Raw genomic sequence first — 25838 nt, 5'->3', positions numbered from 1 at the left:
GGACTTTGGGCAAAAGGAGCTACCATCATTCCCCCAGTTACCAGAGTACACGCTACTGGAGAAAATGCTGCTCTCAGATGTGGTAGGAGAGAGCAGGATCGGGGATATATACGGGTGGTTGGGAGAGCAGGGCAAGGCTTTTGTGAAAAGGATCAAGCGGAAGTGGGAGGAGGAATTCGGGAGGGAGATAGAATGGGGACTCTGGTGTGAAGTGATGCGATGAGTGAACTCAACCTCCTGCTGTGAAAGAATGAGTTTGATACAATTTTTAAAAATAAATTTAGAGTACCCAATTCATTTTTTCCAATGAAGGGGTAATTTAACGTGGCCAATCCACCTACTCTGCATATCTTTTGGGTTGTGGGGGCAAAACCCACGCAAACACGGGGAGAATGTGCAAACTCCACACGGACAGTGACCCACTGGGACCTCAGCGCCATGAAGCAGCAGTGCTATCCATTGCGCCACCATGCTGCCCTAAGTTTGATACAATTTTAAGGTGGTGCAAAGGGTCCAAATGACTCGGGCTCAGATGAGTGGGTTCTTTCCAAGGGTGACGGATGGATCCGAGAAGTGTGGGTAGGGGCCAGCGAATCATGCCCATATGCTGTGGGTTTGTGAGGGATTGGAGTGCTTCTGGGAGGTGGCATTTGGGACCCTATCGAGTGTAGTAGGGGTTGAGGTAAAACTGGACTCTCTGGTGGCGATCTTTGGGGTGCTGGAGCTGCTGGAGGGAAAGGGGGCTGATGTTGTGGCCTTCGCCTCTCTGATTGCCAGCGACGGACTCTTTTGAATTGGCGGTCAACTACGCCACCGGGCTATGTGGCTTGTCTGGGGTTTTATGAGTTTCTCTGGTTGGAGAAGATCAAATTTGCTGTAAGAGGTTCAGAAGAGGGCTTTGAGGTAGTGTGGAGGCAGTTCATGGCAATATTTGAGGAGCTGTTCATTGCGGGGGGAGGGAAGGGAGGCGACCAAAAAGGGGACAGATGTACAAACTGTATACTTTGGTACAGAATTCATGTTATTGCTTGCATTTGGAATAAAATATATATATTTTAAAATCTACAACTGTGCTTCAAGGTCAGTGATAATAGTAGGGAGTAAATATAGGTTCAAACTGATGAAGTAGAGAATTTATTTATTGGGAAGGATTCATGCAAGTCGTAATTAACACTTGCAATTGACTTGGAGGTAAGTTAATGGAAGAAAATCTTAGTAATAGAGCAACCAGTTGTATACTCGAGAGTAAAGTATGGGGGGAGGATGGAATTGTGGTTTTACTTTTTGAACTAAGATGGACAGAGTTGCCGTCCTCATCAGTATTTATCTTGTGATCAGGGTGATGACATACGAAACAGGAAGCAGTGGCTGACAAGAAACGTAAAATGGTAGGATCAGAGGGACATAAGGCATCCCAGTCACCGCACTAGAACACTAAAAATGTCTTGAGTTGAATTTATATTTTTGCTTACATGTGAGGTCATGTTGCTGCATATCTGATGACACTTAATACCATTTCAGAATTTCTACAGAAGTATTTGCAGATCCACAGCTGCATGTCAAAGAAAGATAAAATGTGAACAATCTATGAAGATCAACAAGGCACTTCAGATGGAAATTAGATTGTCCCTATTAACTTGCATTTAATTTATTCTATTCATTAGATCTTGCTCCTTGAATGAAATAGTTTCACATGTCCTATTTTTGGATGTATTACAGAATTGGCTGCATTTCTGTCACATTGCCTGGAATAGTTATCTGCGATTCAGCACTACATTGAAGCTTAATCAGTATTCTCAACTCTTGATTGCATCATTCATTGAGCTGTACCTTCTGTGATTAGAGTCATAGAGGTTTACAGCATGAAAACAGGCCCTTCGGCCCAACTTGTCCAAGCCACCCAGTTTTTAACCACTAAACGAGTTCCAATTGCCTGCATTTGGCCCATTTCCCCCTATACCCATTTTTCCGGTATAACTGTCTAAATGCTTTTTTAAAGACCTGCCTCTACTACTGCCTCTGGCAGCTCATTCCAGACACTCACCATCCTCTGTGTGAAACAATTGCCCCTCTGGACCCTTTTGTATCTCTCCCCCCTCACCTTAAACCTATGGCCTCTAGTTTTAGATTACCCTACCTTTGGGAAAAGATGTTGACTATCTACCTTATCTATGCCCCTCATAATTTTATAGACCTCTATAAGATCACCCTTAAGCCTCCTGCGCTCCAGGAAAAAAAGTGCCAGTCTATCCAGCCTCTCCTTGTAACTCAAAACATCAAGTCCCGGCAGCATCCTCGTAAATCTTTTCTGCACACTTTCTAGTTTAATAATATCCTTTCTATAATAGGATGACCAGAACTGTACACAGTACCAAGTGTGGTCTTACTAATGTCTTGTACAAATTCAGCAAGACATCCCAACTCGTATATTCAATGTTCTGACCAATGAAACCAAGCGTGCCGAATGCCGTCTTTACCATCCTGTCCACCTGTGACTCCACTTTCAAGGAGTTATGAACATTTACTTCTAGATCTCTTTGTTCTGTAACTCTGCCCAACACCCCACCAGTAACTGAGTAGGTCCTGCCCCGATTCGATCTTCCAAAATGCATCACCTCACATTTATCTAAATTAAACTCCATCTGCCATTCATCAGCCCACTGGCCCAATTGATCACGATCTGTTGCAATCCCAGATAACCTTCTTCACTGTCCACTATGCCACTAATCTTGGTGTCATCTGCAAACTTACTAACCATGCCTCCTAAATTCTCATCCAAATCATTAATATAAATAACAAATAATAGTGGACCCAGCACTGATCCCTGAGGCACACCATTGGTTACAGGCCTCCGGTTTGAAAAACAACCCTCTGCAACCACCCTTTGTCTTCTGTCGTCCAGCCAATTTTGTATCCAATTGGCTACCTCACCCTATGAGATTTAACCTTGTACAACAACCGACCATGATGTACCTTGTCAAAGGCCTTGCTAAAGTCCATGTAGATAACGTCGACTGTAACCTTCTTGGTTACCCCTTCAAAAAACTCAGTCAAATTTGTGAGACATGATTTTCCACTCACAAAGCCAGGCTGACTGTCCCGAATCAGTCCTTGTCTCTCTAAATGCCTGTAGATCCTGTCTCTCAGAATACCTTCTGACAACTTGCACACCACAGACGTTAGGTTTACCGGTCTGTAGTTCCCATGTTTTTCCCTGCAACCCTTCTTAAACAAAGGTACAACATTTGCTAGCCTCCAATCTTCAGCCACCTCACTTGTGACCGTCAACGATTCAAATATCTCTGCTAGGGAAACCCGCAATTTCCTCCCTAGCCTCCCACAACGTCCTGGGATACATTTTCATCAGGTCCCAGGGATTTATCCACCTTGATGCGCTTTAAGACTTCCAACACCTCCTTCTCTATAATATTTACACTCCTCAAGACATCACTATTTATTTCCCCATGTTCCCTAACATCCATGCCTTTCTCAACAGTAAATACCATTGAGAAATATTCATTTTAGGATCTCTCCCATCTTTTGTGGATCCGAGCCGTTAGCACAGTGGTTAGCACAGTGGCTTCACAGTGCCAGGGTCCCAGGTTTGATATCCGGCTTGGGTCACTGTCTGTGCGGAGTCTGCACGTTCTCCTCGTGTCTGCTTGAGTTTCCTCCGGGTGCTCCGGTTTCCTCCCACAAGTTCTGAAAGACGCACATGTTAGGTGAATTGGACATTCTGAATTCTCCCTCTGTGTACCCGAACAGGTGCCTGAGTGTGGCGACTAGGGGATTTTCACAGTAACTCCATTGCAGTGTTAATGTAAGCCTACTTGTGACAATAAAGATTATTATTATTATTATTATAGATGACCTTGTAGATCCTTAAGAGGCCCTACTCTCTCCCTTGTTACTGTTTTGACCTTTATGTATTTGTAGAAGCTCTTTGGATTCTCCTTTGCCTTATCTGCCAAAGAAATCTCATGTTCCCTTTTTGCCCTCCTGATTTCTTTCTTAACTCTACTCCAACAACTCTGGACTCTTCAAAGGATCCACTTGATCCCAGCTGCATATGCCTCCTCCTTTTTGACCAGGGTCTCAATATCCCGAGTCATCCAGGATTCTCTACTTCTACCAGCCTTGCCCTTCACTCTAAATGGAATGCACTTACTCTGAACCCTGGTTAACACACATTTGAAAGCCTCCCACTTACCAGCCGTCCCTTCGCCTGCCAACAGACTCCCCCAATCAACTTTTGAAAGCTCCTGTCTAATAACATCAAAATATGCCTTGCCCCAATTTAGCATTTTAACTTTTGGGCCAGACCTATCATTCTCCATAACTGTCTTAAAACTAATGGAATTATGGTCACTGGTCCCAAAGTAATCCCTCACTAACAAAAATAATCTCAGTTTTATACAAATTCATAACTAGGTGCTGTTGATCTTTTGCAGGCCTATTGGAAGAGGCACAGACATCAAAAAAATTGAATGTTGATGTTGCAGAGTTTACAAACCAAGAACAATGTTGAAGCTCTTAAGTTCCAGATGCAGCTGTTTTTCTACTCCTGATTGTGACCAAAATATTTCATAGAATCGGAATGATATAAACCAGAAGAAAGCCGTTTGGTCTGTTATGCCCATGTCAGCTCTTTGAAATAGCAATCCAAATAGTTCCATTGTTCTGTGTTTTTTCTCATAGCCATCCAGACCGTACTCCTTCAAATATTGTAATTATTCAATACCCTTTCTGTAAGTCATTATGGACTCTGCCGTCACTACCCTTTCATTTCCAGGTCATCGTAATTTGCTATGTAAAAAAAATGCATCCTTATTTCACCTCTGGTAGTTTTACTAGTTACCTTAAATCTGTGTCCTCTAGTTACTGATCGTTCTGCCAGTGGAAATAGTTTCTTATTTGCCCCATTAAAACCATTTATCATTTTGAACTTCTCTTCGAAACCTCCCTTAGTCTTCTCTGCTATATTTTTTGTACGTAACTGAAGTTCCACATCCCTGGTATAGTTCCACTAAATTGCCTCTGCATCCTTTCTAAGACCTTGGACATCCTTCCTAAAGTGTAGTGCCTGGAATTGAAGAGACCAAGAGTAGCTGCCAAATTTGTTGCAGAGTGGATAAAGACACTGCAGACCATCTATGCCTCTGGTGGTCGGTTAAGTTTTGGCACAGAAGTGACTCCGGTTCAAATGTTTTCCAGTCTTAAAAAAAATATTTGAACTTAACTATTTTTATTATGTACTTTCCTAGATTTTCTTTTGACTTATTTAAATTCTTAATTTGATATTTTAATGTTTAAAACCAGTCATAAGTTGTATTTTCCACTTTGCATGTGGTTGCGAACCATAATGAAATTACATTCATAGCAATGTAATATCATGTGCAGGCTTTCAGTGTTCAAACTAGTTTAAATGGATAATAGGAATAATATTTTTGTTGAGATGCCATCACAATAATTATTCCACAACTCTGTTTATGATCAAGGTCTGTCGAGAAGCTGCAAATGAAGTCAGTGATTTTTTTTTTTTAAATCTCTCAAACGGCCAGAAAATAAGTGGACTTTACAGAGGTTTTCTGAAAAGTGGCTGGATTCAAAAACATTTAGAGACCATTATCTAAATAAATAAATAAATAACTTTTATTAGTGTCACAAGTAAACTTACATTATCAATGCAATGAAAAGCCCCTAGTCGTCACATTCCGGAACCTGTTCGGATACACTGAGGGAGAATTCAGAATGCCCAATTCACCTACCAGCACGTCTTTTGAGACTTGTGGGATGAAACCGGAGCACCCGGAGGAAACTCACGCAGACACGGGGAGAACGTGCAGACTCCGCACAGACAGTGACCCAAGCCGGGAATCGAACTTGGGTCCCTGGCGCTGTGAAGCAACAGTGCTAACCACTGTGCTACCACCTACAAGCTCGCAACAGAATTTCTTTGTTTCATTGTAGGTATTTTTTTCACACTGCCCGGTTATTTGTTATATTTTCCTGAAGTGCACCCATCATTTATTTGTGAATTTCCTCGACACCTCCTTGATAAATGAAGAAATTATTTATTTACTATATTTCTGGTACAAGAAATAAATTTCTGTGAGGTCAGCTGCAGAATGTATAAAGCTATTGTATATTGGTACTATGATGTGGTGATGCCAGCGTTGGGAGTGGGATGATCACAGTAAGAAGTCTTACAACACCAGGTTAAAGTCCAACAGGTTTGTTTTGAATCACTAGCTTTCGGAGCACAGCTCCTTCCTCAGGTGAATGAAGAGGTGGGTTCCAGAAACATATATATATATATATATATATATATATATATATTACTGACAAAGTCATATTGGTACTTGTTTTGAAAGACTGCGCTGTCAGTAATCATGCTGAGGTAGATCTGAGCTAAACAGCCATAGCATCTAAATTGTGTTTCATGGCATAAGAAGTTGACCAGAACTAGTGCCATTATACTATGAGATGGGGAGACGACTACAATAGAAAATTGAAGACAATAAACTTTAGAATGCACGAGTAATAGGCAAATAAGCTTCAATGTGTCAAACATTTTGGTAGGAAGAATAAACCGGCTACATGCACCTTGGAAAACAAATACCTAAATAAGACCATAAGACATAGGAGCGGAAGTAAGGCCATTCGGCCCATCGAGTCCGCTCCACCATTCAATCATGGCTGATTTCAACTCCATTTACCCTATACTTGCCCACGTTGAATTTAATCAGCCATTTCTTGGACCACTCTCCTAAACTGTCTAAATCTTTCTGCAGCCTCCCCAACTCCTCCATACTACCTGCCCCTCCACCTATCTTTGTATCATCAGCAAACTTAGCCAGAATGCCCCCAGTCCCGTCATCTAGATCGTTAATATATAAAGAGAACAGCTGTGGCCCCAACACTGAACCCTGCGGGACACCATTCGTCAACGGTTGCCATTCCGAAAAAGTACCTTTTATCCCAACTCTCTGCCTTCTGCCTGACAGCCGATCGTCAATCCATGTTAGTACCTTGCCGCGAATACATGGGCCCTTATTTTACTCAGCAGTCTCCCGTGAGGCACCTTATCAAAGGCCTTTTGGAAGTCAAGATAGATAACATCCATTGGCTCTCCTTGGTCTAACCTATTTGTTATCTCTTCAAAGAACTCTAACAGGTTTGTCAGGCACGACCTCCCCTTACTAAATCCATGCTGACTTGTCCTAATCCGACCCTGCACTTCCAAGAATTTAGAAATCTCATCATCCTTAACAATGGATTCTAGAATCTTGCCAACAAGCGAGGTTAGGCTAATTGGCCTATAATTTTCCATCTTTTTCCTTGTTCCCTTCTTGAACAGGGGGGTTACAACAGCGATTTTCCAATCCTCTGGGACTTTCCCTGGCTCCAGTGACTTTTGAAAGATCATAACTAACGCAAATGGAGCAAATGAGCAGAGGGATCTGGGAGTACAGGTACACAAATTTCTGAAAGTGGCTATGCAGGTTGATAAAGCAACTTAAAAAAAAAAGCACAGTGATTCCATTTTTAGAGAGATAGATTGAAGGTTAGGGAGGTGATGTTAAACTTTCTCCTGTTACAATCAGATGAAGAGGAGTCAAATGGCTCCCTTCTTTTCCCATTCCTTGTTTGACTGCAACAGATTGAAAAAGAGATCTGCTTGCAAATTCAATGAGTGTTTGACTGTTTGCATGCTGAGACTATAAAAGTCACAAACCGGTTTCCTTGAGTTTTACAAAGACAAGGGAATCCTATGTGTTGGCTGAGATTCTCTGGCCTCCAAGCAACATGTTTCTCAGCGGTGGGAGGCAGCCTGCCGTTGGCAAGTGGTGGAATCCCACCACTGTCAATGGGATTTCCTATTGAATCCACCCACGCTGCCAGGAAACCCGCTGCGAGGGTGGACAGTCAGCAGGACCGGAAGATCCAGCTGGCGTGAACTGCCGTAAGATCGCGCCCATTGTATTTGAGCCAGTCGAAGTAAAATGATAATGCTCTAGCTTTCACACACAAACAAATAGATTACAGAGTGGGAGGCTAGATTAACCAATTTAAAGTTCAGTCGAGTTAAAGGATATATGACTCTTGAAGGTTGGTTGAGGCCTGAACAATTGCTGTGCAGAGATGCTGTAGTGTGGTTTCAGAATGAACCTCCAACATGAATGATGATTATCCACTTTGTGGTTCCATGTCAGACTGCAGGCATACTGCCACGAGTGCACTGAGGATTGCAGTGCTGCTCCTGCTCTTGAAGGCTGCTGTGGAATGTTGGCAGGATTCTGGAAGAAGCTGCACCATCTGTACTTGGCTCACAAAGCGCTCTGTTGAAGTTATTATCCCATAACAGAAAGGCCACATGCTCCCGAGGCTGCCTCACATTCTAAGGGTGAGGACATCGTTTTATTTTTAGAAATTTAGAGTACCCAATTCTTTCCTTTTAATTAAGGGCAATTTAGCGTGGCCAATCCACCTACCCTGCGCAGCTTTTTGGGGTGTGGGGGTGAGGCCCATGCAGACACGAGAAATCTGCAAACTCCATACAGACAGTGACCCCGGGCCGGGATCGAACCCAGGTCCTCGGTTCCTTGAGGCAGCAGTGCTAACCACTGTGCTGCCATGCTGCCCTGAATGAGGACATCATGATGTGAGAGTGTAACTACTAATTCAGAGATTGATTTGATGAACTGAAGATGGTAAGGTGGACCCAGCATGGTGGGCATTGGTGAACAAGCTCCGATGAGCTATTCTTCATCATCCTCCTGGTGACTGTAAGCATCTCATGTGCACACCTGCCCATGCTATGGCCTCTTCCTGTGGAGTCTCCACTTCCTCGTGCTCACTGAGCTCATCCCTCTCGACGTCCACATCATTGGAGGAGATAGAACTTAGAACAGTACAGCACAGTACAGGCCCTTCAGCCCACGATGTTGTGCCGACCATTTATTCTAATCTAAGATCAACCTAACCTACTTCAATTTACTGCTGTCCATGTGCCTGTCTAAGAATCACTTAAATGTCCCAAATGGCTCTGACTCCACCACCTCTGCTGGCAGAGCATTCCACACACCCACCACTCTCTGTGTAAAGAACCTACCTCTGACATCTCCCCTATACCTTCCTCCAATCACCTTAAAATTATGTCCCCTCGTGACAGTCATTTCCACCCTGGGAAAAGTCTCTGGCTATCCACTCTAGCCATGCCTCTCATCACCTTGTACACCTCTATCAAGTCACCTCTCTGCCTTCTTCGCTCCAGTGAGAAAATCCCTAGCTCCCTCAACCTTTCTTCATAAGACATGCCCTCCAGTCCAGGCAGCATCCTGGTAAATCTCCTCTGTACCCTCTCCAAAGTATCCGCATCCTTCCTATAATGAGGCGACCAGAACTGGACACCATATTCCAAGTGTGATCTAACTCGGGTTTTATAAAGCTGCAGCAAAACCTCATGGCTCTTAAACTCAATCCCCCTGTTAATGAAAACCAACATACCATACGCCTTCTTAACCCTATCAACCTGGGTGGCACCTTTGAGGGATCTATGTACGTGGACCGCAAGATCCCTCTGTTCTTCCACACTTCCAAGAATCCTGCCTTTAACCCTTATCAGCATTCAAATTCGAGGGCAGATGTAGGCTCTTCCATCTCTTGTCCTGTTAAATCATCCCCTCCTTTGGAGCCAGTTTGTGCAGAGCATAGCAAACCACAATGAGGCAGGAGACTCATTGGGGAGAGTACTGCAGAGCACCACCTGACCTGGCAAGGCATCAAAAATGCATCTTCAAGATGTGAATAAGCATGTTGCAGAATGAGCTGCATTACCCACCTCCTCTGAGGTACTTTGTGGCCGCCAAACAGGCGTCATCGACCACATGTTTTGCTGGTCGCCTTTGTCGCCAAGGAGCCAAACATGGATGTGCTGAGGGCCCTCAAAGATCTGTGGCACCTTTGACTGACTCGCGATGTACAAGGTGTGTGAGTTTCCAAGCTATCTCACTCATATCGGCATTATTTACCTCCGGTGGTTTCAGACCAGCTGCACATTGAGAGAGTGGAACCTTTTCCTGCTGATGAATTGTAGTGGCTTCTGTCAAGAGTTCTTAAAGCCACATGAGTGCAGTCAATGCCACTGTACCAGGAATCCTGGGATTCCTAAAGTGGCGGCCTAGCTGGTTTCATTTGGGGAGCAGTGGGCATAATTGTGCACCTTGCTAAATAGGGCATCCATAAGCTCGCTGATGCCTTTGTTCTTGGGAAATTCCTCTTGAGATCCCCAATGGAGCCATGGAATGAGCCACTTGCAAAGAGGTTCCGAGCAGCTGTCACTTTTTGAGCCACTGGCAATAGATGACCTCTAGTCCCTGCAGCACCAACTCCTCCCAGAGAACGTGGGAGATGTGAACCACTATATTCCTCAGATGGCCCACAAGTTCACTGTTTGACGTGAGCCCAGAGAGCGCTCAGATATCAAATTTTATTAAATGTTGCTTTTCAGTTGCACCATTGGATCAGCTTGCCCCCCACGCACCCCCGATTGTCAAAGTCCCTCCCACCGTGTTGGAAGAGCATCATGTGCAGGTTTCTCTCCTTGATCCCATCATAATGCATAATAAGGGACAAAGAAATGGCTAAGCAATTGAAATCATACTTTGGTCTGTCTTCACAAAAGAGGAGACAAATCAGATACCAGAAATGCTTGAAAATGAGAGGGAAGAACTGAGGGAGATCAACATTAGTAGAGAAATGGTGCTGCGAAAATTGATGAGATTAAAGGCGGATAAATCCCCACGGCCTGATAATTTGCATCCCGGAGTGCTTAACAAGGTGTCTCTGGAAATAGTGGATGTGGTCATCTTCCGGGATTCTTTAGACTCTGGAACAGTCCCTGCAGATTGGAAGGTAGCTCGCGTCACTCCGATATTCAAAAAGGGAGGTAGCGAGAAAGCAGGGAATTATAGACCAGTAAGCTTAAAATCGGTAGTGGGGAAAAAGCTTGAATCCACTCTCAAGGACTTTATCGCGGAACATTTAGAAAGCAATGGCAGGGTCAGTCAGAGTCAGCATGGATTTATGAAGAGAAAATCATGCTTGACAAATCTGTTGGAATTCTTTGGCAAGGGGCATTCTTTGCCAGTCGATGTGGTATATTTGGACTTTCAGAAGGCGTTTAACAAAGTCCCGCATAAGAGATTATTGCACAAAATTAAAGCACGTGGGATTGAAGGAAATGTATTGAGGTGGATAGAAAACTGGTTGGCAGAGAGGAAAAAAAGAGGAGGGATTAATGCGTCCTTTTCAAATTGGCAGGCAGTAACTAGTGGAGCACCACGGATCGGTGCTGGGACCCAAGCTATTCACAATATATATTAATGATTTGGATGAGGGAACAAAATGTAACATCTCAAAGTTTGCAGATGATACCAAGTTAGGTGGGAGGGTGAATTGTGATGAGGATGCAGGGATCCTACAGCATGATCTGGACTGGTTGGGCGAGTGGGCAAATCAATGGTAGATGCAGTATAATTTGGATAAAAGTGAGGTTATTCGCTTTGGAAGCAAAAACAGGAAGGCAGATTACTACCTGAATGGTTATAATTTGGCAGAGGCGAGTGTGCAGTGGGACCTGGGTGTCCTTGTGTACCAGTCGCTGAAGGTAAGCATGCAGGTGCAGCAGGCGGTAAAGAAGGCTAATGGTATGTTGACCTTCATTGCGAGAGGTTTCGAGTATCGAAGCAGTGATATGTTGCTGCAAATATACAGGGCCTTGGTGAGGCCACACCTGGAATATTGTGTGCAGTTTTTGTCTCCTTCTTTGAGGAAGGATGTTCTTGCTCTTGAGGGAGTGCAGCGAAGGTTTACCAGACTGATTCCCGGGATGGCGGGACTGTCTTATGGGGAGAGATTGACTAAGTTGGGATTGTTCTGCTGGAGTGCAGAAGAATGAGGGGGGAAACTCATAGAGACTTATAAAATTCTAACGGGACTAGACAGGGTAGATGCAGGGAAGAGGTTACCAATGATGGGTGTGTCCAGAACCAGGAATCACAGTCTGAGGATTCAGGGTAAACCATTTCGAACAGTTATAAGGAGACATTTCTTCACCCAAAGAGTGGTGAGCCTGTGGAATTCATTACCACAGGAAGTAGTTGATGCTAAAACTTTAAATATATTCAAGAGCCGGCTAGATTTCGCACTTGGGGAGAATGGGATCAAAGGCTATTGGGAGAAAACAGGATTAGGCTATTGAGTTGGATGATCAGCCATGATCGTGATGAATGGTGGAGCAGGATCGAAGGGCCAAAAGGCCTCCTCCTGCTCCTATCTTCTATGTATGTATTGTTGTATCTATGTATAATTGTTGTTGATATCCCTGTCCTCCCACTGAACTGTTTGATGCTGATGCCTGATGCTCCATGTGGACCTGAGCCCTCCCCATATTGAGGCCTTCCCGTCTTTGACCTCTGTCTCCATTTCTGGTGATAGACTCACCACCAATATTCATTACAAATCCACTCACTCCCACAGCTACCTCGAATACAGCTCCTCACATCTTCCTCTCTGTAAGGACTCTACCCCATCCTCCCTGTTGCTCGACCTCTGTCGCTTCTGCTCCAATAATGCTGTCTATGAAAATGGCACTTCTGACATGTCTGCCTTTTTCCTGAATTGAGGTTGTGTCCCGTGTCTCTTCCCCCCCCCCCCCCCCCCCCCCCCCCTCCGCGCACACAAATGCTGTGGTTGACGTCACTCAAGCGGTGGGACCCATTTCCTACACCTCTGCACTCACCCCTTCCTGACCATGATAGGGTCCCCTTGTCTTCACTTTCTACTCCACCAGTCTCCACATGCAAAGGATCATCCTCTGCCATTTCCAGCATGATGCTATTGCTAAACACATCTTCCCCTCACTCCACCATCAGCATTCCGCAGGGACTGCTCCCTCCGTTGCACTCTGGTCCATCCCTCCATCACGCCCAACACCCCATCCCCTTCCCACAGCACCTTGCCATGCAATTGCAGAAGGTGCAACAGCTGCCCCTTTGCCCCCTCCCTTCTCACCATTCAAGGCCCCAAATACTCCTTACAGGTTAAGCAGCATTTCACTTGCATCTCATTCAATTTGATCTATTGTATTTACTGCTCCCAATGCAACCTCCTCTACATTGGGGAGACTAAACGCAGACTGGTGACCGCTTTGTGGAACAACTCACATTCTACAAACATGACCTTGGTCTTCCTGTTACTTACTATCTCAACTCAGCACCTTGCTGTCATGCCTACGTGTCCGTTCTTGGCCTGCTGCAATGAAACCCAACACAAACTGGAGGAGCAGCACCTCCTCTTCCGACGAGGCACGTTACAGCCCTCTGGATGCAGCATTGAGTTGGACAACTTTAGTTCAACCATTCGCCTCCATCTTAAACCCTTTGTCTAAATATCCCATATATTTATTGTTATCTGTTTTCTCTCCCTACATATGCTGCCAGACCTGTTGAGATTTTCTTGTTTCGGACTGTTTGCAAACAAGGTGTCACATTTTATACCAAGATGAGCTTCCAAACACATATCCATGTCACCACTAAAACCACCTATTCCCACCTTCAAACCATGGCTCCCATCTGTCCTGCCTTAGCTCCCCTGCTGCTGAAACCTTCAACCATGTCATTGTTACCTCAACACTTGACTATGCCAATGCACTCCTGGCTGGCCATGTCCTTAGCTCTTGCCAAGTTCCACTTACACATCACCTCTTTGTTGGTCTGCCGACACTGGAGCCTGGTTAAGCAGTGCCTCAACTTTAAAATTCTGTTTCTTGTTCATTATTCTCTTCATGGTCTTGCTTCTCCCTCTCTCTGTAATTTCCAGTTCCAGCCGTCCATGATATTTGCATTCATCTAAACCTGGCCTTTTTATTGAAATTGCTCCACCATAGGTGGCCCTCAGATGCATAGACCCTAAGCTCTGGAATTCCCTCCTGAAATCTCTATCTCTCTTTCATCCTTTAAAGTGCTCCTTAAAACCTACCTCTTTGATGAGCTTTTGGCCACCTGCCCAGTATTGCATTATCTGTCTCTGTCAAAGTTTGCTTCGTAACACTTCTGTGAAACATTTTGGGCCAAATTACATACCAGAAATGTTGGGGAACACAGGGTTTAAGTGAGATGGAGGAACTGAAAGAAATCAGCAATAGTAGAGAAATGGAGTTGGGGATATTGATGGGATTGAAGGCCGATAAATCCCCAGTGCCTGATAATCTACATCCCAGAGTACTCGAGGAAATGGCCTAGAAATAGTGGATGATCATCTTCCAAGATTCTATAGACTCTGGAACAGTTCCTACAGATTGGAGGGCAGCTAATGTAACCCCACTATTTAAAAAGGGAAATAGAGAGAAAACCAAAATTATAGACCAGTCAGCTTGACATTGGTAGTGGGGAAAATTCTATAGTCCTTATAAAAGATTTTATAGCCGAACACTTGGAAATCAGTGGCGGAGTCGGACAGAGTCAGCATGGATTTATGAAAGGAAAATCATGCTTGACAAACCTACTGGAATTCCTTTTGAGGAATTCTTCTGAGGATGCAACTAGTAGAGTTGACGAGGGGGAGCTAATGAATGTGGTTTATTTGGACTTTCAGAAGGCTTGCGACAAAGCCCCACATAAGGAGCGCGATTCACCAATCGTGGGACTAAGTGTCTGCGCTGTCGTGAACGCCGTCGCGTTCAACGATGGCATGAAACGGGCGCAGGCAGTAGCGATTCTGGCCCCCACATGGATGGGGGCGGCGTCAACCCGCGCATGCGCAGTGGCGAAGCACCAACTGACACTTGTGTGGTAGACTCACTGAACACTCCGGCCCTGACGCAACATGGCGCAGGGTTTCTGGGGGCGGAAGCGGAACAAAGTAGGCCCGGGTGGGGGGGGGGGAAGGGAAAGAGAAGAGGCCGGCCCGCCGATCGGTGAGCCCCGATGAAGCAGCCCGGTGAAGGAGCATTTTCCCCGCCCCACAGGCCACCCCCGATCCTTCGTGCGGAGTTCACGCCAGCAGCAACCAGGGATAAACGGCGCCGGCGGGACTCTGGCATTTCCGCTTGACATCCTTGCGCTGCGCCAAATGGGCGCTGCGCCAACCTGCGCATGTGCAGTTGGGGCAGCCCAATCCTGCGCATGTGCAGTTGGGGCAGCCCAATCCTGCGCATGTGCAGTTGGGGCAGCCCAATCCTGCGCATGTGCAGTTGGGGCAGCCCAATCCTGCGCATGTGCAGTTGGGGCAGCGCCATCCTGCACATGCGCGGGGTACGTCTTACGCACTCCAGCCCCTCACCAACATGGCGCCGGTGTTCTGGGGCCGCGCGCAAAGGAGGTAGGCCCGGGGGGGGCGCGCAAAGGAGGTAGGCCCGGGGAGGGAGAGGCCGGCCCGCCGATCGGTTGGTCCCGATCGCGGGACAGACCCCATCGGAGGCCACCCCAGTGAAGGAGCCCCCCCCCCCCCCCCCCCCCCCAGGTCACCCCCCAGCGTTCCCGCAGAGTTCCCGCCGGCAGCGACCAGGGGTGGATGGCGCCGGCGGGAACCTGTCGTGTCGTAGCGGCTGCTTGGCCCATCCGGGCCGGAGAATCGCCGGTTCTCCGAGCGGCCCGGTGCGAATCGCGTACCGCTGGTTTCCGGGGGGGGTGGGAGAATCCCGTGCGGGGGTCGGGCGGCGTGGCATGATTTGCGCGGTGCCCCGGCGATTCTCCCACCCGGCGTTTGGGGGGGGGGGGGGGGGGGCCGGATCGCGCCCTACATGTTTTCAAGAAGGAGTTAGATATGGCTCTTTGGGTGAAAGGGATCAAAGGATCTGGGGGTGGGGGGTGGCGGGTGGAAACAGGCTATTGAGGTGAATGATCAACCATGATCATCATAAATGGTGGAGCAGGCTTGAAGGGGCAAATGGCCTACTTCTGCTCCTATTTTCTGTGTTTCTATGTTTTATTGCATTGAAGATACTACATAAAATACACATTGCGGTCATTGTTGGAGTGTGGAACATGCCACCACAGGGAGTAGTTGAAAAGACTAGTATAGATATATTTACGGGGAAGCTCTATAGACATGGGACAAAGGAATACAAAGATATTTGTGAGAAGTTTAGTGAGAGGAAACTTGTGTGGAGCATAAGCACCAATTTAAGTACAAATCTGCCCCTATTCCAGATCCTCCAGCCTGGGTGGTTGATGGTACAGTCGCCACAGTAAGATCCTTTTCACACAGGCTAATTAGTAAAGGATCCTCCCAGTTGAATTCAGCTGAGTGGTCTACGAAGTTTGCAATGCCATTAAATCTAACCTAAGACTTAAATCCAATAATATGTGACTTATAGACTCCTCAGTTTGAATCGAGACGCACCATTTAAACTGAAGGTTATAACCTGTGAAATACTGCTATACTTCCTACTTGGGTGATGTCCAGCAGGTTGAATGAGTTATATGTACGACTCACTGACAAATTATAATCCAGCGTCACATGGACAGAAGTTGTACATCACACTTGAATCTCTTACCTAGTTTGAGTTTTGCACTTTATTTAATTGTGCAAATCCTTACATGAACCTCTTCAAGTTTGGATGCTTGAGAATAAAATTGAAATCACAAATAAACACACATGCCTAAGAAAATAGAAGTGTATATTGGGATAACAGGTTAATACTCAAAAATCATAGCAATATTAATAATAAATAACAATAATCACTTATTGTCACAAGTACGCTTCAATGAAGTTACTGTGAAAAGCCCCTAGTCGCCACATTCCGGCACCTGTTCGGGGAGGCCGTTACGGGGTTTGAACCCACGCTGCTGGCATTTTTCTGCATTGCAAGCCAGCTATTTAACTCACTGTGCTAAATCAGCCTAACAAGTCAACATTTGAAAAGAGAAAGATTGTTTATTATTTAAGGCCAGACTGTTCACCTGAACCAAAATGTTACTTTATCGTGGAGAAACTCAGCAGGTCAGGCAACATCTGTAGGTGGGTGCAGGCAGCCAATGTTTCAGGTCTTGAGACCTATCTTCAGGACTAAAAGCTATTTCAAATAAATGGCATTTGAAAATAAATCAACCAAAGGGAAGAAAAAATAACAGACAGGAAAAGAAATAAATGACTGCTGAAGTGCTTGGGTGGAGAATATGAGATGCTTAAGATGGCACACGGGCTATTATTAGAAATCAATAATGAGAGAGATTAAAGACCCGTCATACATTCAAAGGCTAGGATTTTATGTGACCCCCCTCGCAGGCTGGGTTGGTAGGCAGGGTTGAAGCTGACCCAGGGAAAGTGCCTCCTAGGGTGCAGCCACCCTATGCCCATCATGAAGCCCACCCAAGATATTCCTCCACACGCTCTTCATTCTACCCCACCCTCACACTCGCCCAAGCCCTGATGCGACCACAGACTTACCTGGTTTTCTGGGATCCATGGCTCCTCCTCTTCGGGGCCAGCTTGTGATCCCAGCAGTGGCCACCCTCACAGTCGGTGATGCTGCAGAGATAAGACAGCTGTCGGTCATTTCATTGGCCGCCGGCTCTAAGAGGGGAGATTTCCTCCCCAGTGGAGGCAGAAGGCTGGCCTCAAACCAATGGCTGTTAACTGGCTCGGGCCGGGGGCGGGGGGGGGGGTGCATGGCCACTGCCCATTTCATTAAATTCAGCCCAAAAGTGTGAGTGGCTAAAGGATAATTGAGGACATTTTCTCTCTACATTAATGCATTGCACTTGTAGTGATTTAGGACTTTTAAGAAATGGTGAGGGGTTTTGTTAGAGCAATTTTGGAGGACTGATGATTCTCTGTTGCAGAAAAATTGAGTGACAATCAGCAGGTAGTCGAGTAATAGCCCAGAAAAAGAATGGGATGTAGGAAGCAGTGGGCCCACAACACAGGAGTGCACATAATTTGAAACTTTGTCAAGTCCACTCACGTATTACTTGGTCCGACTGGTTGTCCACATGGTTTACAGTGAGACAGTAATATACCCAACTACTTAGAATGTACTTAATATTTGAGTATTCACCTGAATATTTATAGACACTCTTTTATGTGAGCGATTTGCAACTCTATTTTACTTTGATTTGCTTAGATATGTAAACTTTGCAGATGACAGAACCCTAAAAAAGAATTAGAGGAAATTGAACAGCTTTCTGCTGTGTAGTAAGCTGTCAAAAGGATGTTGGCTGCTTCCTTTGTGGATCAAGTAACTTAGCAAAGAAACTTGAACTTCAAAAAATACTCTTGCAAAAATAGAGGAAATATAAGTTAGATCTCGCTCAGCAAAACGTGTATGAGAAAAATGACTCCGGCTAAATATATTTTATGTGTTGATGTGAAAATAAAAGACTGCTCGGTTTTGGTTCAGCTATAAATACTGCAGTCACAAGCATTGCTGTTTCTACTATAAGTTGCGGTTTTAGAAAGCTAGTGAATCCTAGCAAGGCAATTGTTTTTGAATCCAGGAGATTAGTAAAGATGGTAAAATATAAAAATAATGAGCAGATATTAAAGAAAAACAAATATTATTTTAGAATAATACTTATCTGCATGATAACATCTGCATGTTATCTGCATTATCGATATTCCAGCAGTGGCTGTACTTCAAAAGCATTTCATTAACAGTAAGTTGATTTGGGATATTCTGACAGGTCATGAAAGGCACTATACAATTTTAAATGAGTGGTATAGGTTATATGGCAGGAACTATCGATGCATTTCTATGACAAGTTGTAAAGGCTTTTATTTTGGGGCCACCATTACGTTTTCTGTAAGTAATTTTGAAAGATGGAAACAAGCCAATAGTGTTGTTACACCGTGAGCTTAACCACTGTTGTGAGAGCACTGATCTCAAATGAGGTGCGTTGAGGAAGTCTGACATTCAACATACAGCTAACAGGAAGCAAGCAGAAAAAGCTTCAGGGAACTGTACAAATTTAAAGCTTTTGAATTAGTCAAACATTCTGAAGGTAAGCGAAGTCAATTTAAACATAAAACTGTGATAAATAGTCACTTTGGAAATACCAATGCTTCAGTGATTAGTATTTGTAGCCAATCTAAACCTTGAACTGTCAAAAGGTCTGCAACAGATGAAGCTTTAGAGGACAGAGTACTCTAGTTAAAACCACAAGCGATTTGGAGGAACTGAAACATGAATGTAGGTTTGCTGTAGCTAGTAGCCATACTCAACAAAAAGAGGTTGCGTTATAGAAGTTATTTTGAAAAACAAACATGCAACAACCGTCTTTACCATTTTTGGAAGAATTTATCAGAAACATTAATTTGAAAATCAAGCCTGCTGCTTCTGGTTCGTACAACATTTTGAGTAACATTTGAGATGGATCAATACAAAAAGCACACACCCTACATTGTATTGTGGCTTTCTTCAGCAGGAATTTATTGTGCAATATACTTCTGGATTTGCAGTACAAATATAAGAATCCTTTAAAGCATTTCTTTAGAATGCTGATATGGCAAATAATACAATGCTCAGCACGAGGGGAACACTGAATTGTTATTACAGGAAGTAAGCTTGTTATACCCATATTTAATTTTCAGAACAAAAAATTGAATCAATAACATCAATACCGTGTTGACAATATTTAATGACATTGCTGGAGCGCACATTCGATTTGAGGAAATGCAACACTGGTCCATTTCAATAAACTCTCTCCACAGGAGCAAATACTCTGTTCAAATCTTTTGAATAAAGAAAGATTTCAATAGGTTTTTAAATGGAATATTTGTATTTAATTTTCGAAGTGCTACTGAATATTTTAAAAATAATCTCTTTCAGTAGCTTATTTCTCGATTTAATGATTTTGAAAAGTATAAACTCCATTCTTCATGTAGGTTTTTGTTGTAGCAGGTACAATTTAAACAATTAATGTATACACATCATCAAGGGAACAGCCAGTTGGAAATTGGTGAAACATAACTTGGTTATAAAATGAGGGTGTGTGTGTTGAGAATTCTAAACCTTTTAAATATCTTAATTGTATTAGCAGCAAATGTCTTAAATTCCTGTGAGCCAATGACTCCATATTAAATTGACTTCATAATATAAAGGAACATGAAGCTAGTACTTTGGAAGTGTCCAACTCAATGTTTAACATAACTTTATTGAAATTATTGACTATTAGTTGAATACGTTTATTGGTCTATGAAATTTCAGTATCCGGGGTTGTTGAGACAGTGTATGGAGTATATGAAAAATAAAACTTCGGACAGAAATATGTAGCTTCAATATGCTCAGCTTGAAAATACTATTTTTAATGAAGAAGTAAGAAGTCCTTTTCATTGGTGTCATGGGTGAAGGCAATAGATTTGAAGGGGTTAATTTTTGTATGTTCGTGTAGTAGTGACATCCACATCTGTACTAATACATCTGAGTAATTTTAAGAAGTGGAAGAAAGCTGGAGATTTATCTTTTCTATAAAGCAAAAGTATGGGAATTGGAATGTGTGTGGGTTTTTCAGCAAAGTGCTAACGTAAGTGTCAGTTCAGTGTTTTTCCTAAATACTAGCTGATTTAGCAACTGTGTTGAAAGATCTGCATGCTAAATTGCTTGTGTTAAACAGGAAATATGCAAAATGTGACTTTTGAAGCCTGAAGGCTTTGGAGACTTTGCTAGTGGACTAAAATTGCTAACCTGTAGAGAGAATTATTTTTACTTGGATCTATTTTTTTTTTAAATAAACAAATAAGAACATGATTGGTAAAGTTGTACAGTCGCACTTGTCTATCCATTTCACCAGAATCAAAGATTTTTTAGATTTACAGGTACTGAGTACTTACTGGCTGTACTATATGCTGTTGGTCAAACAAATCAAAGTGACATCACTTGAAATGTAGGGGTTGAGAGTACATAACGGAAGTGTCTGAATGGAAATAGTGCTTCCATTTTGTCTTTCATAACTGCTGAGACGTGATATTGTTTTTAAGAGCATTCAAATTTAATACTGAGTTTACAAAATTATGTGTTATCAAAATTTACTTTAATGCAGAAAATCTCAGTATCACAAATTATATAAGAATTAGGATTATATAAAAGTCAACACATTAATAGTTTTGCATGTGCTCCCCCTGTCTGCATAGGTTTCCTCCGGATACTCCGGATTCCTCCCACAGTCCAAAGATGGTTTAGGTGGAATGACCATGCTAAATTGCCCTGATGTGTCCAGGGATGTGCAGGTTAGGTTATGGGGTTACGTGAATAAGGGCATGGATAGAGTGCTCATTCGAAGGGTTGGTGTAAACTTGATGAGCCAAATGGCCTCCTTCTGCACCATAGGGATTCTATGATATTCTATGATGCGAGTTTTGTCAGTTCTGTGCCCACTCGTAATTATGACATGGTGTTACGTCTGATAGCCTGGCTGGGTTTGGGGAGATAAATGCTTCCTTACTGTAAAATGCAGAACAGTATGAGGGAAGGTTAAGAAAGTTGATTTTGTTGTCATTGCAAAAAGGAAGTTTTGAACCGTTTCATGTCTGTATTAGAACTTTTATTTGAAGCCTTTAGTATTACCCAAAAAACAAAAGTTTGGATGTCATATTTCAATCCAGGGTTATGACATAAAATAAATTTAGATTGTGGCGACTTTAAAACATGCAGAGTTTACCTAATTTCCTAGGATGGATTTTTAGTGTTCAGTCAGCTGTACTAAAGGAGAATGTTTTTTCATTTTACATTAGTTTTAACAACTTAGTTTCTCAAAATTATCCAAAGAATAGCTAGAGATCAAGTTGCAAAGGCATAATTCAGTTAAAGGTTACATTGAGCAATTTGAGGTGGAAAAAAGTGAGCAATTTGAGGGGGAAAAGAGGGGGGAGGGGGAAAAAGTGTGTGTTTCAGAGCGGAAATAATGAGAAAATGTGGTGTTCTGATTTTAAAGCCTTATTTTTTAGTTTTGTTTGATAAACTTTTTTTAAAATAAATGTTTTTATTGGGTTTTTGAACAAAGTGTATTTACCATTATGTACACAGAATAAGAAATAGAAGGGCACACCGAAACCTACCAAAAACAAAGTAATAATAAAAAATAAAATAGAATAACTGGTAGGGTATTGTGCACCAGCTCAAGAGCAGCGACTCTGTACAACTGGCAAAATTATTTACAGCACATAAGTAGGCGACTGTTTGTGGGGGGGGAGGGGGGGTTGGAGACTGGGGAGGTAAATATACATTTGGGTGCTGGAGAAACAATTACAGTGGGCAATACTCAAATGGGTTTGGTGTTGGTGTTGTCATTTCCTTGTCCCGGACGGATCTCGCTGCCTTTGTCGTCTCGCGCTCACTTCCGCTTCAGCCGTTCCTTCCGTCTTTTGCCTATATTCTCCTTCTTCTCTGTTCCTGGAGGTGCCAAGTTTGTTATCGTATCCCGTGCTCTCCTTCCGGCTGTCATTTACCTGCCCCCCCCCCCTCCACCTCCCCAACTCTCCTCTTGTTCCCTGTCCCTCCCCCCCCCCCCCCCTTCCTGTGGTCCACCTTTCTTTCCTCTTCGGTTTAGCTGTCTCCCCCCCCCCCCCCCCCCCCCCCCCCCCCCTCTCCAGGTCTATCTCTCCATCTCTCCCTCTCATGCTTTGGCTACTTTTCCCTGATTCTTGACTACCTGGCTATTCTTCTGCTTGTCCGTTGGCCACAAACAGGTCCCGGAACAATTGGGTGGATGGCTCCCACATTCTGTGGAAGCCGTCGTCTGACCCTCGGATGGCAAATTTGATTTTCTTCATTTGGAGAGATTCCGAGAGGTCGGACAGCCAGTCTACAGCTTTGGATGATTCTGCTGACCGCCAGCCGAACAGGATTCTACGGCGGGTGATCAGGGAGGCAAAGGCAAGGGTGCAAGGAATAGATCTGGCTGGTCTGAAACCCCGAAGACCGCCACATTCGGGCATGGCTCCACCCTCATCCCCACCACTTTGGACATTGCCTCGAAGAAGACAGTCCAGTACTCCACAAGTCTGGGGCAAGACCAGAACATGTGGGCGTGGTTGGCCGGGCCTCCTTGGCACCGTTCACATTTATCCTCCACCTCCGGGAAGAAGCTACACATACGGGTTCTTGTTAAGTGGGATCTATGTACCACTTTTAGCTGCGTCAGGCTGAGCCTTGTGCACGTGGAGGTGGTGTTGACTCTGTGCAGTGCTTCGCTCCAGAGTTCCCACCCTATCTCGTTCCCCAGGTTCTCCTCCAATTTCTTTCTTGTTGCGTCCAGTACGGTGTCGGCCCGTTCTACCAGTCGGTCATACATGTCGCTACAGTTTCCTTTATCTAGTATGCTTGCGTCCAATAACGCTTCCAGTAATGTCTGTCATGGCGGTTGTGGGTACGTCCTTGTCTCCTTTCGTAGGAAGTTTTTGAGTTGTAGATACCTTAGCTCGTTCCCCCTGGCTAGCTGGAATTTCTCTGTCAGTTCGCCCAGTGTTGCGATCCTGCCGTCTGTGTATAGGTCCCTGACTGTCAGTGTCCCTCCGTCCTGCCCCCACCTTTTGAAGGTGGCGTCAGTCAGCGCTGGTGTGAACCTATGGTTGTTGCAGATGGGAGCTTTGTCCGACATTTTGGTCAGGCCAAATTGCTGCTGTCGTTGGTTCCATGATTGGAGGGTGGCTATCACCACCGGGCTGCTGGAGTGTTTTTTAGGGTGGGGATGGGAGTGCTGCTGTGGCGAGGGCACAGCGGGAGGACCCCGTGCAGGAGGCCCCTTCCGCACGTACCCACTCAGCTTTGTTTGATAAACCTGAAGTTTATCAAATTGACCAGGGCCAGAGTATGATTCGGGCTAATATTTTATTCCAGTGGAGTACATAGGTGATTCATTCAGAGGTTCTGAAACAGCCTGTTTTCTTATGAGGTTTAGAAATCTGTGGTCCCACAAATCTTTCCACATTGCAGATATTTTGTAAAAATTCTCCTTTTTTAAGATTTTTTTTTTTTGATGATTGTTATATTATGGAATTCAGTGCAACAGTTATTAATTCCACTACTGTGCAATAACCACATTTTTGTCTATAGGTACACCAACGGTTGTGGTCAGGGCAGTGGTACTCCAAATCTTTAGGCCACAGAATAGTTGGGCACAGTTCTTCATCTTCCCTGCACCAAATCCAATTCTTGCCAGTTCATGTTTGATGCTGAAGAGCAGAATTTTGTACATTTGTGTCTATCAATCATGCAAAGTGTGGAAAGACAAATGATTCTATTTGCTTTAGCCTCCACGAGGACCATGGGGGAACAATCATTGATCTCCCTGTAGGACTCCTAGAATACAAGCTCCCTAGGTAGGGGGCAGAGGCCAACCACCTGGGGCTCGTTCAGGCAGGGGATAAAAACAGGCCCAACTTGGGGCCTGGTCAGATCTATCCTCCCAGCAAGATCTGCACTGAGTGAGATGCTGTGCTAAGCATGTAATTGTAAGTATGTAACTAAATTTACCTTCGCTCAGGAAGATAAACCCGATGTCAACCATGAACATTTGACTGCTGCATCTAGACAAGGTAGAATCATAAAGTCTTGGAACATTAGTCCAGGACTTACTTCTGAAGTTGATGTCATCATGGCATTTATTGATAAGAAGTGGGAATTGTAGTGAAGAACTACATCAATGATCTAAGGTGATTTGTGCGTATTGGAATCTTTTGGAGATATTTTTGTTTTCATGGTTTCATTCGTGGGACGTGCGGATCACTGGTTAGGCCAGCATTTATTGCCCATCGATAATTATCTTTTGAGGAAGTGGTGGTGTGCTACCTTCCTGAACAAACTGAAGTCCATGTGCTGTTAGGAAGTGAGTTTCATGATTTTTGACCCAGTTTCAGTGAAGGAACTGTATAGTTCCAAGTCAGGATGGCTTGTGACTTGGTAAGAAATTTGAAGGTGGTGTGTCCCCTACATCTGCTACCCATGTTCTTTATAGGTGGTAGAGGTTACGGGATTGGAAGGTGCTATTGAAGGAACCTTGGTGACGTGCTGCAGTGTTTCTTGTAGATGGAAAACACTGCTGCCACTGTGCATCGGTGGTGCATAGGATGCCAATCAAATGGGCTGCTTTGTCCTGGAAATTGTCGAGCTTCTTGAGTGCTAATGGAGCTGAACTCATCTAGGCAAATGGAGAGTATTCCATAACACTCTTGACCGGCTTTGGGGAGTAAGGAGGCGAGTTACTTTCTGCAGAATTCCCAGCCTCTGACTTGCTCCTGTAGCCAGATATAGCTGGTCCAGATCAGTATCTGGTCAATGATAACCCCCAGAATATTGAGCGCGGAGACTGTCAGCCAATCGGAGGCCAGCAGCTCTTCTTTACTCAGCAGAGCCACCAGGAAGGTGAAGACTGCAGCCAGTACTACACCCATCCGAGGTCTTGGATTGAGAAGGGACTCGTGCACAGGTGAGTGATTGCATTAAGGAATTGCAGGGGATAGAGGTATGTCAGCAAAGGCAGGGATATGGATTGCCGCAGACCTCATCCTGATGATGGGTCCCTCAATCAGGCAATGAGTGTCTTTGAAAAAGGGTCTGCCAGCCACCCACTCCATCCCCAAAACCTGGTAGCTTGCAAGTGAATACGCCATGCTCATCATGCTTATCATTTGGCGAGCTGATTACCCATCCCTGGCTTGAAACCAGCAGCAGTGGGATGGGCCCCTTAAGAGGGTATTAATTGCCTGCTTATGGGCCTCCATTAGCGGAAGGAAGGTCTTCCATTTGCCTTTCTGCCACAGATTAATCGGGAGGAGATGGAGCAGTGACGGGATTGCCTCCCGCCAGATTAAATGCCACCACGCCACCAAACACTCCA

At 44.4% G+C, this 25838-nt stretch overlaps 1 protein-coding gene across 3 annotated transcripts in view; it reads left to right on the top strand.

The window, feature by feature from the left end:
* LOC140391665 (WAS/WASL-interacting protein family member 1-like) overlaps positions 1 to 25838 on the top strand; it is a 192561-nt gene that overhangs the window by 50274 nt on the left and 116449 nt on the right. The window contains exon 1 of one of the 3 annotated variants that reach the window (XM_072476398.1): positions 18907 to 19007. The exons of the other annotated variants lie outside the window; for them this stretch is intronic. The gene's annotated coding sequence lies outside the window, so the exon portion shown is untranslated. Of the gene's footprint in view, positions 1 to 18906; positions 19008 to 25838 lie in introns of those variants that run through there. 3 annotated transcript variants of the gene reach the window in all.

This window comes from Scyliorhinus torazame, chromosome 2 (genome assembly GCF_047496885.1).
Source record: "Scyliorhinus torazame isolate Kashiwa2021f chromosome 2, sScyTor2.1, whole genome shotgun sequence".
NCBI lineage: Eukaryota > Metazoa > Chordata > Chondrichthyes > Carcharhiniformes > Scyliorhinidae > Scyliorhinus > Scyliorhinus torazame.
This window is presented reverse-complemented; position numbering and strand designations above follow the sequence as displayed.